Raw genomic sequence first — 17,852 nt, forward strand, 5'->3', positions numbered from 1 at the left:
CACGAGTATATAATTACACAACCAAGTCCTCTAATAAAATATTAAAGTGTCCCTTGGCAAACCATTCAGATTTTGTCCTAAGAAGGCACGAGGTTTCTCCATCAATGACTCAGCAGGTACCTGGGTGAAGAGCCACCATTCTCGTCTCAGAAGCGACGCCAGGACAACCCAACTTTGTTGCCAACAGCAGAGGAGATGTTGATTCAGCTTGTTGCCTCAAGGCTAGCAAAACAAAAAACAACAAGTGTCAAAGTAAAGGCCTGCGGGGGGTGGGGGTGGGGGCAAACCCAGGATATCATTTTATGTGGCCCACGACAGCTTGCCTCATTTTTTTCTTCTACTCCTGTTCAGAACTAGCTCTTGTTAGGAGCAGAACACATTAGATAAGGGACAACAATATTAACTGCATGGTGTTACGGATTGTGACAAGCAGGACCTCAAAGAGCTAACAAGCTCGTGGATGTGATTCACGAGTCTGTGTTTACAAAAAAAAAAACTGCACCTCCATGTTTACATCCACCCAGCTCACCACGCCACCTAAAGCAGTCGCTCACATTTGAAAAATGTGTGGGTGTGGTCAGTCATGCCCACAGATATAAAATTGCGGGTGTGTGTTCTGTTGGGAATTATGACTGTACCCCTTTAAAAATAAAAAAAAAAAAAAGAAAAAACCATCAGGCTGTGGCTCGCTGCGCTGGATTGGTTTTCGTTTACGCTGAGAGTGTGCGACAAGTGCGCAATTGTGCAGCTGCGAGGAAACTTTGGTCAAGACTACACAAAATAAGCAACGTCTTTCAATATATATGCATTTCTACTCGTAATAAACTTTACACGTGTGATTTTTCGTGCTCGACTGTGCAGATTTGAGAGTGCGATGGCACGCGGGCGCCCATCAAATCACAGTGACTGCTAAAGGAAACAAAAACATGTGTTTCTTGCTGACAGCACATTTATACATGTATCTGACTCCATGAGGGCAGCCATCACGATAATGTAGCCCATGAGGAAAATGTTTGACAGCCCCCGAGCTAAATCAACACGGGCTAAACTATGGCAGCGTTCTGCTCAAAACAGCACAGAAAGTGAAATAGGCGTTCAGAATGAATTAAATTATCATTCACCATAGTCAATCACAAACATTTCGTCAAATGCCAATCACTTGCTTTAATTATTTTAGCTGATTAAAGTGAAGTTACTGGACATGTGAGTCGTACTGGGAAGACCACTTTGCATTCTGTGAGCTAACAAGAGAAGCCCAAAAAGATGATGGAAGGAAGTAAGACAGCAGAAGGCAACCTCCCCATTAAAACAATGAATATTGCTTTCTTCCTCCTCGTCAACTCCAGAGACCAGATAGCATCTAATACAAATAAATAAATAAAAGCTTTAAATAACCGCCGGCTGTTGTTCCAGTCATTTCTCGATTACTTTGCCCAGTCGAGTGAGACCGACTTCTTATTTCTTGCTCCGGAAAGCTGCTCTCAATTTCTTTGATTAAAAAAAAAAAAATGGAGGGAAACATAGAATGGTGGAGTGGGAAGAGGGGGCGGGGGGTGAGAGTGGCTTTGCGTGAAAGAATTATGCAGATTATTTAAGTGTCGCTTTCGGTACAGTGGTGTCCTCTCTTTGCCGTCAAAGATCTTCAAACTTCCAAAGAATCCTATTGAATAAGATCTGTCGAATGCCAGCCGTTGCATGTTTTTCTTCATTGTTAATCTTTAGTTTGAAGACTGTTGGCGGGCTAACACAGCGCTCCACTTTCAAACTGGCATCAAATTGGGTCACAGGCTGAGAAATGGACAAAATGAACTACACACACGTAGAAAAGGGAAACTAAAAAGCACAAATGTGACAGACTCGAGGTGTGTTGCACAACCTCTGGAAGATATTTTCTTTAGAAGGTTCACCACCCTCTTAAAGCACAACATGTAAGGGATATTTGACTGTGAATGTGGGAGAATCACAGCTTGTTTATTCCCCGACTGTCTTTTCATCTCAAGCTCTTCAAAACGCGATCACATATTTTATTATTGACTGGTACCTACAGTAGCACCAGAGCCAAACTAAAGATGACACCAGGTGTGATACACACATATTCATGCTAAAAGGACGAGTGCATTAAAACATTTTTGGCACTGCACTGCCAAATGTCTGGAAAACCCCAACCATGAGATTAGTGATTATTGGTATTGGGAGTGTACAGTAACAACACAAAGTTAGATGTACTTCTGTACAGTACAAGGTGAAATATTATGAGGTCCCACATGGAACATAGCACTGTATTGTATTGTACTTTATAAAAACTTACAGACGTTATTTAGATAGTTCATTAGTTTGAAATTAAATACAAAGCAAAGAATGAAATAGTTTTTGCCACATTTTTGATTGAATTTAATGGACTGCTCAATGGACAATTTAATGCTGCTCTTTTTGGTGTGTGTGTGTGTGTGTGTGCGTGTGTGTGTGTGCGCGTGTTTGTGTGTGTGTGTGTGTACAAGAGCCAACCAGGGGCAGCATTATATAGCCGTATGTATGGATAGACATTCAGATCTCATTAAGCCATCAAAATCGTAGCCATTCTTTGCAGAGGATAACCTATATACTCTATGTCACTGAGAACTATAATATTAGCTGTCGAAATATGTTGCTCCCCTCGCTGTGTTATGTATCCGTTGCTGAAAGATTGCATGCAAGAACAATGGTATTCGTTAGCCTGTCTTTGGCGTTTTGTACTTTTGCATAAAGTGATTTCTTAACCAAAGCCAAAGCTAAGTGTTTGTTTTCAATACACAACTTGACAACAATTCTCTTTGGACTTTTATTTTATTGACTAGGGCAAATCCAGTGCTGAGCTTGGGGTCACTCGGCGAGGGGTCAGGCTACAGCCAGTTTTGGTAACTTCATGGACATCTGCACTTATGTGGGAGCAATCACAGCTGACTTAAATCCTCCCCACTCAAGGCTGCTTCTCACATTCTCTTTAAAAGCAGTGCAAACGATATCGCCTTGAGACATTTCGACATGCAGAAAAGGACAGCGCTATCCACTTGACACTGGACCTTTTAACTTTAACGAGTATCCTTGTTAAATGCAGAATGAGCTGGTAAAAACCACTGGCAACTTAAATGTGTTGCATGGCTGTCTGCCAAGATGTGCCCTTATCTAATTCACCAAAATCAAATGAGATCATGTCCCAAAACCTGGACATGGTTCCATAGGTTTAGGCAAACCAAAATCTCACTCTGCCAAGCACATCTCCAAGGGTACACAATCACTGTTCTGACTTGGCCGGCAATGGCGCAGACACACCTGGCGATTGGTCAAACGTGCGCAAGCAAGTCTTCTGCTAACACAAAATTGAAGATCGAACAGTTTTTAATGCTTAGGTGTAGCTACACTGAAAACAGTACACATGGCTGTGATCATCAGATAGCCTGACGAAAATATTTTCAAAAGCCTTTTCACCAAATGAAAGGTGATCATCTACAAAAAAGCAATGACTGATTTATACAGTCATGTATGATATTGGCAGCATGGTGGAACAGCTGGAAAGTGTTGGGCTCACAGTTCTCCAGTCCCAGGTTCACTCCCAGACCCACCTGTGTGGAGGTTGCATCTTCTTCCCATGCCTGCGTGGGTTTTCTCCCGGCACTTCGGTTTCCTCCCACATCCTAAAAACATGCAACATTAATTGGACACTCTAAATTGCCCCTAGGTGTGATTGTGAGTGTGGCTGTTTGTCACGATGTGCCCTCCGATTGGCTGGCAACCAGTTAGGGTGTAGGCCGCCTCCTGGCCATTGACAGCTGGGAGAGGCTCCAGCACTTCCTGCGACACTTGTGAGGATTAGCGGCTAAGAAAATTGATGGATGGATCCGAGATATTATGTGTTCACCACAATACTGCACAATTAATGGTTTTAGCTGGGAATTTTCTCAGTGATGGTTATTCTAGAGGCTAGGTTTTCAGAAAATTCCATCTCTAACAAAAACTGAAGAAGGGTCTTACAAGCCTGACAACATTGATCAGAGTCACTTTTTGCCGCCATATTTTATCCCAGTGACGTGCCGCTTTGTCGCCAATTATTTGCTTATTAATTTCCCACCACAGCACGCAAACACGCTCGTTAAACGTTCCGCGCCAAAATGACTGTTGATAAATCATTCGAGAGCGCACTCGTACCGATGATACATGCCTTCACCCCCGCCTGGTTTCCATTAAAAGCAGCATGACAGAGTCGGTAATAACTGCCATAGGCCTCGACTGGCCGCTGTTAATCAATGCCTCGGATTGTTTGGGCCGTTGAGTGCAAAATAATTCTGTGTAAGAGCGACGAGAACGATGTACTTTTGAGTGGGTGAGAAATGTCAGACGTCTGATGTCAGCATGATGAGAGGATGCGTATAAAGGTCAGAGTCCAAACCTCGTGATGCATCCTTGCAGTTCAAGCACAGCGGTGGTGACTTGTGCACATTATGTTGCTATCACAGTCCTGCCATGAGCTTTTTAAAACAAACGCAAGTCTGCCTCAAAGGCACCAGCCGTTGGTTTTTAATTACACTGCTTGCTTTGTTGCTGGCAAGTTGCACAGTTCCTGTTTCACCCTCTATCTCTCACACTCTCTCAGACTAATCAGGTGATGGACATTTGTCATTGGCCTTCATGACCGGAAACAGATGGTTTCTGACGACGTTCTGTCATTCTGTCACTGCCCAGCAAGGCGCCGGATGATGGAGGTGTCAACACAAAAAAAGGTAACACTCTCGCAGTCTGACACATTACCAACCATGAGAAGCCTTCCAATGTGCCACAAATCAAACGGATATGGGCGGATGTGTCCTGAGAACACCTCCATAGGTTTGGAGATTTGCTACATGAATGTCGGGATTTTATTGATCCAAACGTTATTGACAAAGAAAAAACACAAAGTAATGGAAAATGATGGAAGGACAGTTCATTCATTTCCTCTCATTGAAAGAACGCTTCGAACCAGCTAAGGGTGCGAGAATGATCATCTCTCGTACATCACTCATCACTGCCAAGGACACAACGCAAAAGCTGAAAGGTTTTAAAGCATTTGTTTTGTAAAGAAACAAAAAGTAAGACTTCTGCAACACTTTGTAGTGTCAAAAGATGACAAACAAGATAAGAAGTAGGATTTTGGGGACAGAGGAGGGAAGACCCTCGACTGTTCATCAGTCAATTGCAAGGCACATATAGACAAACAATCATTCATACTCCCATTCATACCTACAATGCTGACGTGCATGTTTTTGTAATGTGGAAGGGAGGACCTGAAAAAAAAAAAAAACTCAAGCGCAATGAGAACATGCAATCTAAACACAGCAAGGGTGGAGCAGAGATTTCAATACTGAATCACAGAACTCTGACAAAGATGTGCTTAGCACTAAAACAACACACTCCTGGATCAAGTGGGTTGTTTTCACGGTTTGAGTCACGCTGGCCAGAATGGTAATATCAGTGCAACTATTTGCATCCTCGATTATTCACGAAGTAGCCTTCAACAAACGGGACTAATTAACAAGTTGTTTGACTAATCGTCAGAAACAATTTGTTTTTACTTTTGCTAATAATTTCGCCTTGCCAGAGGGTTGAACTTTCCTTGTTGCTGTTTTAGTTAAACCCCTTAATTGATCCCATTGGAATGATTTCGGAAAAAAAAAAAAAAAACAGCCCCCATAGGTTATCCTACAATCAAAAGCCTCAAAATCAGACAAAAGACATTGGAAGTCAGCCATTTTGGGGTGAACCAGCCATTCAGTTATTTTCCAGGTGACCTTCAAAGATGAATTTGTCAGAGATTTCATTCGATGGCTGTCAAATTTGAACCACTATACGAGACAGATGGGTGACAATAAATTGCAGGGAATTTGAGGTTTCATCTTATTGTAAACTGAGGCCCTCCCTGCACTAGCTTCTCCAACTAGTTTTCACATGTCCCCGTAATGCTACTCCATTAAAAAGCAGGGAACTAAAGAAATTGTCGACCATCAATCACAAAGGAATGAAATAAAACACAAGTGGGACGTGAGATATTCTTCCTCCCCTTGAGGCTACAGACACTTGTCCTTGTGTCTCAGGTGACATATGTCCACAACAAGCAGGCCTTGTGATGAGCCGCCGGCCATCGCAGGTGACGTCCAGGCCCCAAGAGCCCGGCGCAAAAAGGATGAGATGGCGGAGGCGGCGGAGGTGGTGCCACATCTCCAAGGAAATCTCATTCTGTTCAGAAGTGATGAAGAGCACTATACCACTCCTGCTGTGTCGCTGAGGGAACGAGCCGGAGTGACAGAGGCGCCTTCTCGGGCATCGCTCATATTTTGGAAGAGGAACAGAATGCCTCGTGGGATATTAAACCTGGAGGTGGATGCTTTGTCAAGTCCCAGTTAAACCCTGCAAACGGGCAGGAGGAGATGGTGGCTGGAAGGAGGGGGGGAAGGGGGGGGGCTCACCGGTCTTCAAGCTAGTCACTGGCCTCCAAACAGATAGACTGGCCATGTGACACAACACGCAACCCTCAGGGACGGCGGTCGATACACGTGACACGAGGAAGATTTGGTCCTCACAGCACCTCAGGCTGCAGTAATGAGGACAGAAAAGACTCAATGGATGCAGGAAAGCAAAAAGGTACATCAAAACCCCGGAAGTTGGGGCAAGTCAAAGTGAAGAATGTGGAGAATGCGGTATTGCAAGGTCTTCTGATTGACATGACACATCTAGCACAAACGCACTTAAACAAAAGGGGAGTTTCCTCGTGATTACAAACAAACAATTCTGTACAGGTAGCGCCCTGTCATGGTAAGTTTCGTTCACTTGTCGTCTGTCCATATTCTTAATCCATACTGTAAATACTTAGCATCCATCTATTTTCACAGATTAGATAGATAGATAGATAGATAGATAGATAGATAGATAGATAGATAGATAGATAGATAGATAGATAGATAGATAGATAGATAGATAGATAGATAGATAGATAGATAGATAGATAGATAGATAGATAGATAGATAGATAGATAGATAGATAGATAGATCCATCCATCCATCCATCCATCCATTCGAGCTATCTTCGGGCAGGTTTGGATTGATCAATAGATAAATTCATTCATTCATTCATACATTCTTTCCAAAAATATGCACACAAGATGCTAAAATGGGACTCACACTAACTAGTTATGGCATAAAAACACACAAACACACGCAATGTGGACAAACAAATTAGCTAAAAAAATGTTAAAAGCGAATCAATTAAAAGCGTGCTACCGAAAAATATGATATTCAAGCAATTAGTAAAGTGAGTTACAAACTAACTACAAAAAGGAGATAATTACAACGTACTTTTGGAAAAACATAATGACGTAGTCCCCAAAAAATTGATAAGACTGTTTTGCTCGAGCAAAATACTAAATGTTTGAGAGTAACTGCATTGATTGTAGGACAATTAAAAAAAAAAGAAAGTCGCAAACACTCCATGAGTTGTCTGGCAAAAAATATATATTTAATTGTACAGATCATATGCACTGAATGTTTTCCACAAGGTCTTGCGATTAACATGGCAGCTGAGACACAATTGTACTAAATATGAGCCGCTCTGTGATGACAAGCACACAATTGTGGACAGGTAGCAGCAATGACAAACTTTTTAAAAGTATGCTAATCTCAGGGGGGAAATTAATTAAATGCAATTAAAAAAAAGGATAGAATCAATCAAACAAACCATTGTAATCTTTTTGGGGAAGCACGTAAGTGGATGATGTGATCTTTTCTCACGATCACAGCGTGAGCATCGCCTTCCCTTCCCCCCCACCCACTCACACAAATGCGCCATGTGCTTCAGTCTCTCACTTCATTAGGCAGATGGCGCTCCCAATTACATCATAAAATTGTTTTTTTTTAACACAAGATTAAAAACGTGAAGAGATGCCGTGCGGACAGCCGGTTCAGTCCCGATCGTGTGAAATCATCCGTGGCACGTTTCGATGCTAATGGAAAGAATGATAATTGGTAACAAAACAAAGAATTATAGTCGCAGGGGGGGATATCTTGGGGTCGCAGCGCTTTTTTTTTAAAATTATTATTATTGTTTTTGGTTGTTTTTAGAAAGAACGAGGAGAAACACAGTCACCACAGAGTGAAGAGGATACAAGGTCTTCTGACTAACATGGCAGCTGTTGTCACAGGATGCGCCATGTGATCACCAACACAGTACTTGGAATTGGGTGTCCAAAAATATCAATATACATCTGAAATTGGACAAAGCAAATGGACAGAGTGCAGTAACCAAGGTATTCTGACTAACACGGCAGCATACTATCACACAGGAGTAGCGTCACAAACCACACACTGTTGGAAATTACTTGGAACAAGACAAAGGAATAACAAGAAGGGATTGAAAGTAAACAGAGCAAATAATTTCATTGAAGTTTGACAGCGCAAACTCACACGATGAAGTGTAAAGCAACAGAATCGTAGACATACAATTACTTACAGTGGCTGTACTTGGAACAAGGTGTACAAGGCTAATTAGAGAGTTGAAATTGGACAGACAGACCAAACGCGCAAAATGCAGCACGTCTAGCGTGGAGGCTACTGTCATAATTATGCAAAACAAGAAACACCTTACAAACACAAGCATTTATTTGTTTTGAGTTGATTGGAACTAGGCGTACAATAATAAACGTCAAAATACTCAATGTGCAACACTTTGAATAAAATTCATCCAACTGACACATCAGCTGCTGTCAAACATCAAACGATCATAGCTTGTGATCAAAAGCGCACAATTGTTTCTAGTGAGTTGAAACACGTTTGGATGGACCTCATGCGCAAAAATACGGCACTTTCATAATGGCAGCGGCTGTCACATTAAACGGAAAGGGTCTTGTGATCACAAACATGACTGTTTACTGTCAGTTGGAACACGGTGGACAAAAGAGTCAAAGATGGGCAGAGAAAACACACAAAATAGCGCATTTCAAACGTGAAAAACTTTGTTCCGCTTATCCTAAAGAGGAACCGCCTTATGATCATGAACACAATTGCTTCCACTTACTCGTAAGTGACGTGCCAAAGAAGCATTGCTGTCACCCATAAATCACTCGGAATTTATCATCGCCAAGGGGGCCACCTGCGCCTCTTATTGCCGCCTCTTGCTCCAGGAGGCTGCTCCTGCATTTTATTTGATGTTTTTTTTTCCCCCCCCTTCCCCTATTTTGTCACCTGACGATATAAATTGGTTGAGCGAGAAGCACGGCCGAGTGTCCTCGAAGCCACTCGCCGCTCCCGGCCGAGGGAGAAGGGCACGTGAAGACGGTTCATCAATAACAAGCGAGAGCGCGCTACCTGTTTCCTATTTCGCAACCGTATATCTTTGATTATTTAAGAGCGAGCCTAATTTGCATGTGGCACCTTGTTGCAAGGTGAGCTCTATAAATACTTGTGTGTGGCCTCAGTAAATTAAGCAGTAAAACAAGCGGCAGTGTCAGGACGTTGAGGGTGGGGGGATGTGGGGAGCTGGCCCCGCAAAGCCAGATGTTGTGCCGGGAGTTGTGCACACGTTGACACTAATTGCGTCCTTCCCGGAGTTGATGTTATTTTATGCGCGAGTACCCTGCAAAAGGTCAGGTCTAAATTGGGAAAGAGCACCGAAAAGCTTTCAAGGTTTACGAATCAAAAAGTCCCTTTGGGGTTGTTCGGTATACAATGTGGAGGAAATGTTCTTTGCGGCGTCACGTTAATTTGGCTCCTTGCTTTTGTGGTATTCTCTCGTGGTGTCGGGAGCGTAAAGCAACTTCCAATTTCAGCGCTGTTGTGCAAGTGTTAATTTGATGCCCGCCGCTTGCCGCACATCCTATTAGTTACTCTCATGCTATACGTGCTTGGGCTGAGCTATATGGTGTTAAAATTAAGAACTTTTGAAAAAAACTTGAAAATGTCATTTGTAATATATTGATCCCCCACCCCCACCCCCGCCACCCATTCACCTCCAGAAAACACAAACAATCCCATTCAAAACGAGATTTGTCTTATTTTCCTTCCCCTCTGGGATTTCCTTCACCCTGATAAAGAGGCTTTGAAACTCCTTTATTTAATTTTTTTCCACTGCATTAACTGGCATCAACATCTTTGGTAATATTAGAAACACTTTTTTTTTTTTTTTTTTTTTTTTTTTTTGGAGGATTCAAGTACTACCAGGGCGGCACTGTGGAGCAGCTGGAAAGCGTTGGCCTCACAGTTTTGAGGACCCGGGTTCAATTCCGGCCCTGCCTGTGTGGAGTTTGCATGTTCCCCTTGTGCCTGCGTGGGTTTTCTCCAGGCACTCCGGTTTCCTCCCACATCCCAAAAACATGCAACTGAACAAATTTCACTGATTAATAGTCTTGTAGCCTCTGAATACAAATGATCATTTCATCCAAGTCACTCTTAAACAATTGGTCCAATTCAGTAGTACTGTCATGGCAGAATTTAACCTATGATATTTTTGAAGTTGTTACTGTTCACTTTCATGATGTGCGATTACATGGGGGGGAGGGGGTAGCAAGTACTGGACTCGCCCATGCTCCCATTATTTCACTCAGTATAGAATGTGTTCATGTTGTTGTTGTTATTGCACTCCTGTATATTGTTGCCACTGGAACAGCTTTTCAAAAAGAGAAAAAGCTCAGGAAATAAGCAATGCAGAAGAAATGTTTGGGCATTTATCTTCCTCTTGTGCCAGGCCTATTTAATTTTCCTCGCCCATGGATATAAATTGTGCCTCTTTATCGGTCAAGACGGAGAAAAGACGGCCGTGGCCAAGGGCGCGAGGGAAGGGCAGAGCAGGGGGCGCAAGATTTATACTCAAAAGAAGAAGCAAAACCACGACCCTGGGTCTCATCACGGAACATCTTTTACCTTGAGGATTCATCCAGGCCGTATAGCAGTCAGTCCTTGAGCAATTTCGGCTCTAACAGAAAACACCCAATCATTCTGAAGCGCTCCTACTGGCTCCTTTCTTGGAGTATTAAAATTAAGGCCGTCTTTTTGCAACACAGCGGAACTTTTGTGCATGTCCTGTATGATACAAACAGAGACCAGAGTGGGTGGACATTAGGAAAGAGAAAAAGAAGAGTACACTGTCAAAGGTGTGAGGAAAGTGGGAATGTTGGGTTATTGTGCTAACAAACATTTCAGTGAAAGACAAAGGTGGGTGGGCCAACTGGAGACCATTGAGTGAGATAGACGGGTGGTATGAGTAGGAGAGGTCTGAAAGAGAGGCAGGTGGTCTGAAATTTAGTGCCAGACATGGTTTTGCATTGTCAGATGGACTGTGTTTGAGTGCCGCAGTCAGATGAACATTTGGTCAGATACGCGGGTGGGCGAATACTGGGAAAAAAGGGAAACAGCTGTTAGCACTGGGCGATAGCGACACAGGTGGTGATCAGTGTGCGAGAATGACAAGTGGGGAGAGGGGATGAAATATTTCGCAAGAGGAACAAAATGACAATTTCAAGGGATACATGTGGGGAGCATAAAAAAAAAAGATATTTAAACACTGTGTGACAGTGACACAGGTGACAACCGTTGTATGAAAGACGCAGGCCTGTGAACATTTGTTGGCAGAGACGTCGGGAACACTTTCAGGTGGATGAATTTTGGGTGAGAGGGACAACGGTGAGAGAACGATGGGTGAGAAACACACAGATGGTTTGATGAAAGAGACGCAAAGGTGGTTGGACATTGGGTAAGAGCCAAAGGGGTCAACATTTAGTGACAAAAAAAAGGGATGCTTACTCGGTCCTCGAGTAAGAACAGCACAAAATGGGTGTAGATTGTGTCGGTGGGACACAGGTGGTTGCAAAAAGGCTGAGAGAGACATGTGGCTGAATATTGAGTAAGATGGAGACACAAGTGGGGGACATTGTGTGAAGGGAACTTTTCCCTTCATCCCAGCGAAGACTCTTCTGTCACATAGAACAGCAGACACCTTCCGCCAACTGTTCCATCCCGCTTGGACCTGTTTCTTCATTTCCTTACCACAGTCTTCCACCACCGCCCCTCTCATTCATGCACATATATTCTGTTTTACTTCAGCTAATCTTTATTCCTCTCCTTTCCAGTGCGTGCCTCCATCTTTCTAATAGTTCCTCCACCTGCTCCCTGCTTTCACTGCAGATCACAATATCACCTGTGAACATCATGGTCCAAGGGGAATCCAGTCTAACCTCATCGGTCAGCCTACCCAATACGACCACAAACAGGAAGGGGCTCAGGGCAGATCCCTGATGCACTCCCACCTCCACCTTAAATTCTTCTGACACACCTACGGCACATTTCACCGCTGTTCTGCTGTCCTCATACATGTCCTGTACTATTCTAACATATTTCTCCGCCACACCAGACTTGCGCCTGCAGTACCACAGTTCCTCTTTTGGTACAAAGATACTACCGATGGCTGTAAATTGGGTGAGACAGATACAGGTGGGTGACTGACATACAGTAGGTGTGTTAATATCATATGGAAGGAAAAAAGGCAGATCTGTTGTATTGCGATACCGGTGCGTGAACACTGGTTTGAGAAAGAGGTGGGCAGATAATCCTGGAGACAAAAACAGACACAGGTGGGCAGGAGTGTGAACCTGGCAGTGCTGAAATTTTAAAACAAAACAGTAACCGTACAAAAAAAAAAAGTCAGTCTCGAGTCAAACGCCGTGTCTGTGACAACAAATAGCTGAACATATTTGATTGTAACCTAGCGACACAACCCCTTGCTGCGGCTCCGATGCAATAAACTCACTCACAAACATGCGCACACACAGCATCCAATCCCATCTCAGTGTTCTTCAATAAAATTCCCTTTGGACAAGTATGATGGAGAGGCACTCTACTGCAGAGTAGGAATACTCCGAAAACGACTTGGGGATAAAATATTACCCTGCTGGCAGATGGCTTGCCAATCCAAATTAAAAAAAAAAAAGTTGGAGTGGTCGAGTTTATGCCGCACCCTTCACCAATGCTATATTTCAACTTTTTACACGCGCTGACCCCGCCTTCCAATATAAATACGAATGCTGACTGGGAGGTTATTATAGAGGCATGTCTTACAGGAATTCAGGTGCTAAATTACTGAACCTTTACCCACAAAGCAACGAGAATGACTTCCCGTGTATAATTTTTTCTTTCATGGAAGATTGAAGGCTAAAAAGAAGAAAGCAATTCTTCCTATGCTTGATATTAAAGGTACAAGACCTTTCAGTTATTTGTCACAAGGGGTACAAGAATATTTTGACTGAGAAAATGTGCAGTACACAAGGTTTCTGACCAACATGACAGATGCTGTCATACACTCCAACCAGTCACCCACCGTGCTGCCGATTCAACCCTAAAATTAGGTCTGTTCTCTGTTATGGTCCATACATATAACAGTCATATCAGCATTGCTCTGCTGTCAAAAAGACTGCCAATTTCAGTGGGTGGAATATACATTTTCTTTTGTTGCAAGATATGACTCGGAAGTACAGTATTTAAAAAAAAAAAACTTAAAATGGCTGCAGACTGCCGATCAAAGCGCGTCCAATTCCATTTAATTAAAACGAGCGCCCTGCGATACGATGTAACATCAGAGTGAAAAAGCCTTGAAATGTGCTGAGCACTCTTTCTTTTTGTTCCCCATTACCTTATTGCAAGAGTGTAGAGCGACTTTTTCCCGATTCTGTGAAACAGGTGATGCAGCAGAGCATCTGGTTCTTAAGATTGACTCCAGCAGATGCTTGACATCCTGCCACAAGAAATGAACGAAAAGAAAGTAATTTAGGATACATAAAGGAGACATTGAGCATTTTTAGCAACTTTTGACCTCGACTTAATAGTACCGTAATTCCCGGCCTACAGAGCGCACCTGGTTACAAGCCTCGGCGAGTACATTTGGTACATACATATGGCGCAGCTGTTTGAAAGCCGCAAATGCCTACATTGAAATCCACATTGAAACACGAGATATTTACAAAGAAAGACGGTACACAGAAAGAGTTTAACACTAGCGTTAACGGCACGCTAACATTAGCACTAACGCTAATACTAACACTAGTGCTAACGCTAACAGGGCTGGTTAAAATAAAACTTACCCTTAAATATCACTGAGACACGCCAGTAACACAGCAGCAACATGCTAGCCCAGCGCTAACGCTAGCGGAGCGCTAACAGGGCCGGTAAAAGTCACTTCCTCTGCACATATATTCCACTGGTCTCATTCTTACCTTTGTGCTCGAGTGGCCCCTTGCAGCCGTTAGAAAAAATGCACAAATTAGCCACATCACCGCATAGATCGCAGGATAAAAGCATGTGAAAAAAGTTACGGTACTTCAACTCCTGCTTCACAGTGGTTCTTTTGCTCTGGAACTTCAACCAACCTCATTCAACATGGATTTGTCAACAGTGAGGCAGAAGTGCGGAAGAGATGGCTTGTATGCACATTTTCAGAGATAGGATATTAATGAAAGATTTACCTGATTCATTTCACACTTGATGGGTGGGGAAGCGCCCCGGCGACATTTCTATTTGTAAGCAAACATGAAAGTCCTGACATGCTGTTGTTATTCTATTTTGTACCGTTTTCATTTTATTTTTGGTACGTTATAAAACAATGAATACTTCATCTATAATTTTAAATTGCAATGTCCACATTTAAAACGTGGTCACCAAAAAATACATCACAAAAAAAGTCAGTTTTCCAACAAAATGTTCCCTTCGGAAAGTAGTGTATGATAACTGGTGGCACATTTATGTCTCAGTTTTGAGGATGGGGGTTTTAAATTTGGGCACAGGGGATAATTGTGAAGGTGTTAGTGAGTGACAGATGCTAAAATGTTGTGTTATCACACATGTGGGTGGGCATTCAGTGGGAGACGTACATAAGTGGGGTTGCATTGTCGACTTTGTGTGGAAGAGCCAGCGGGAGATGAACATTTGGCGAGATACACAGCGACTCTGGGTGCATGACAACGACAAAGGTGGCAAACAAAAGCCCTGTGAACATTTGGCGGGTGAGAGGCAGGTGGGCGAAAACTGACAAGTGGCGTGACTTTATGTGAGAAAGGTGAGTAAGCATTAGATGAGAAAAAAGACGTGGGTTTGTTTTGCATGAGATGAGGATTTGATGAGAGAGAGACATTAGACGATAGAGACGAAGCTTGGTGTGAGTGAGAAAGGCACAAGGGGGTGAGATTTGTGCGAAATGGGCACAGGAAGATGAGCAATTGCTAAGATTAGAAGGTGAAAAACATGGGCGTCCATTAGGAGATATTAGGGACTGGATCATATAATAGAATAAAGGATTCGTTTTTATTAAAAAAAAAAATCCGAGCTTCTCTGACATAAATACATTACAGTGTGACAGACAAAGGAAAAGCAATAATCTGAAAAAATGATTTTCAATTAAACTGACACAGCACAGCAGACCCCAGATTTGAATTCTGGCGGTTTAACTGAATGTGTTTCTGACATATAGATACGCGGGAAATTTGTACATCAATTCATTAAGACAGATGTGAAGTGCATTACGGCAACAGGACTCAGACAACTAAATATTTGTTTGCTGCAGCAGCATGTGGCTCTTTATCCATAATTATTACTGTTCTAGGTAACTGCGCTCACGAGGAGGAAAGATTGTATATGATTGATGTACAGAAGGCAACGCACTTTTACTAAACATGAGGTGACTTATCACAAACATAATTATTTACAGTTATACTCGGAAATAGCAATAGTAAAACAACCTTGAACGATGATCCAGATGCCGCTTCATCAAGTCTGACAAGAAAGTTGACGATCACACGACATTCACAGCGATACCAATAAAAGTATTCACTCTTCCTAAACCACCAATACCAATACGTCAAGTCTCGATACCACGATTACTTTTGATACATCCAATTTTAACAAATAATTGTATAATAATATAATCAAATAATATTTTGGCAATACATTGTAACTGCCAGATTACACAATACAAATAATGACTGGAATTAAACCAGAATTAAAAATAAAAAAAAAAAAAAAAAAAAAAATACTCTAAGACACATGGATAATGTTATGATCCATGAGGGTTCTTGCCAGTTTTTCACGATAATTGTCATTATACACAACAGAAATATTTATTTTATTTATTTATGCAACCTTTATTCATCCAGGTAAAACGATTGAGAACAGAGTCGAGTTGGCAGCAGACAGCAGAATGAAATAAATCAAATAAAAGCACATACAAATACTGTACTGCTTATAGCCAGCAAACTGTACAGTTTGCAATATAAAAGAAAATAAAATTTTTTAATAAAAGAATCTAAAAAGAGGTGATCAACTCCATTCCTTCTCAATAACTTTTTAATGATGATATTGGGATGAATAAGGTGAGTTTTATCATTTGTTGATGAATGTGCTAAACATTTGAGGCAGATAATTGGGAAAAAGTATCAACCAAAAGTAGTGCTGACTTTGGGAACAAAGAAGTTAATAAAACTGATCATGGGGAATCCGAGTGGTGGTATAGACATGATGAGCATAGAGTGAAGATACCCAAAGACATTAATATTATAGATTGATTGCTAGTTATATTGATTATAGATATACACAGACCAGTGAATTTGAATGAGTAAAGTGAGAACCAAATTTACTAGGGAGTACAAAGAAACAACAAAAATTAATCCATGGAGTAAGAAGCACAGACGTTCGCACATCGGGACGTGCAATATTCTTTGATAATAATAACTTTATGTAATTCATCTAAGTGCTCCTCTCACAATTCAAGATAATCACCAACTAGCACAACAGAATACGGATAAAACGGGGTCTGTATCACAGTAATCATTATCATCAAAATAAAATGTGCCATTTTGGCGCAAATGCGCTCGTGTGACATTCCGTGTTATCTCGATTTTTTTTTTTTTTTTTTTTGTCATCATTATCGCTGGTGTTGCTCTGTTGCCCATGCAGACAACATCTTCCCTTATCTGGCACAAACGCGACAGGCGGTCCATCTCTAATCGAGACTGGCAATACCCAGGATGCACTCTGTTAGCGCTCACAGAATCTCTCTGTCTCGCTCTCACACACGCACACACAAAGAAGTATGTGAAAGACGATGAATTATTCTGCTTGATGGCGCACCTGTTGCCTTAACGCGTTTTTGTGTGTGCGCGCGCAGTGAATGCAGCGCCACGCAACAAAACAGGCGCCCTTCCATCTTCATACACCTTACGTCTGTCAGCCAGGAGTCGCTTGAGAATACATCACTCGACCCAAGCAAGAACTCTCTCGATTTTAATGGCTTCCTTTAGATTCGGGTCTCAACGTGAAACCCCACCCGCTGCAATTATGCCCATATTTTCTACATTAATTAAAGCTGTATGCATATGTAAGTGACCAGTTCAGGATGTAGTCCACCGTTCACCCGAAGTTAGCTGGGATAAGCTCCCGCACTCCCGTGACCCTTGTGAGGATAAGTGGCTTGAAAAATGGATGAATGTTTAACTGTTTAGACAACAAGTACACAGTATGTCTCCTCAAAAGCCATTCATAATTCTAATGTGAAAAACCACATTCACCCCCCCCCCCCCCAAAAAAGGGGCACTAATGATTTTCATGTAGTTTGAGGTTGCAGAGGGTGTGGGGGCGGGAGGGGGTGAGGGCATTTGCATGGCACACCAAAACAAAAGTTACAAAAAGTATATAAACTCAATTAATGACTATATGTCTTTTCTAAAAATGTATTCTTATGAAACTATGAAAGAATTTAGGAGAACCAAGTTGTAATTTTATGAGAATAAAGTCATGAAGCTACAAGGAAAATGCAGCATTAT

The 17,852-nt window shown here is 42.1% G+C and overlaps 1 long non-coding RNA gene across 1 annotated transcript in view; it reads right to left on the reverse strand.

The window, feature by feature from the left end:
* The window catches only part of LOC133495442 (uncharacterized), a 60,780-nt gene extending 51,494 nt beyond the window's left edge, over positions 1–9,286 (reverse strand). Inside the window, exons 1-2 of the long non-coding RNA XR_009793567.1 lie at positions 9,074–9,286; positions 121–222 (exon numbers count right to left, since the gene is read on the reverse strand). This is a non-coding gene — a long non-coding RNA (uncharacterized LOC133495442). The remainder of the gene's footprint in view (positions 1–120; positions 223–9,073) is intronic.
* Positions 9,287–17,852: the final 8,566 nt, after the last annotated feature.

The sequence above is a fragment of the Syngnathoides biaculeatus genome, chromosome 22, assembly GCF_019802595.1.
Source record: "Syngnathoides biaculeatus isolate LvHL_M chromosome 22, ASM1980259v1, whole genome shotgun sequence".
Taxonomy (NCBI): domain Eukaryota; kingdom Metazoa; phylum Chordata; class Actinopteri; order Syngnathiformes; family Syngnathidae; genus Syngnathoides; species Syngnathoides biaculeatus.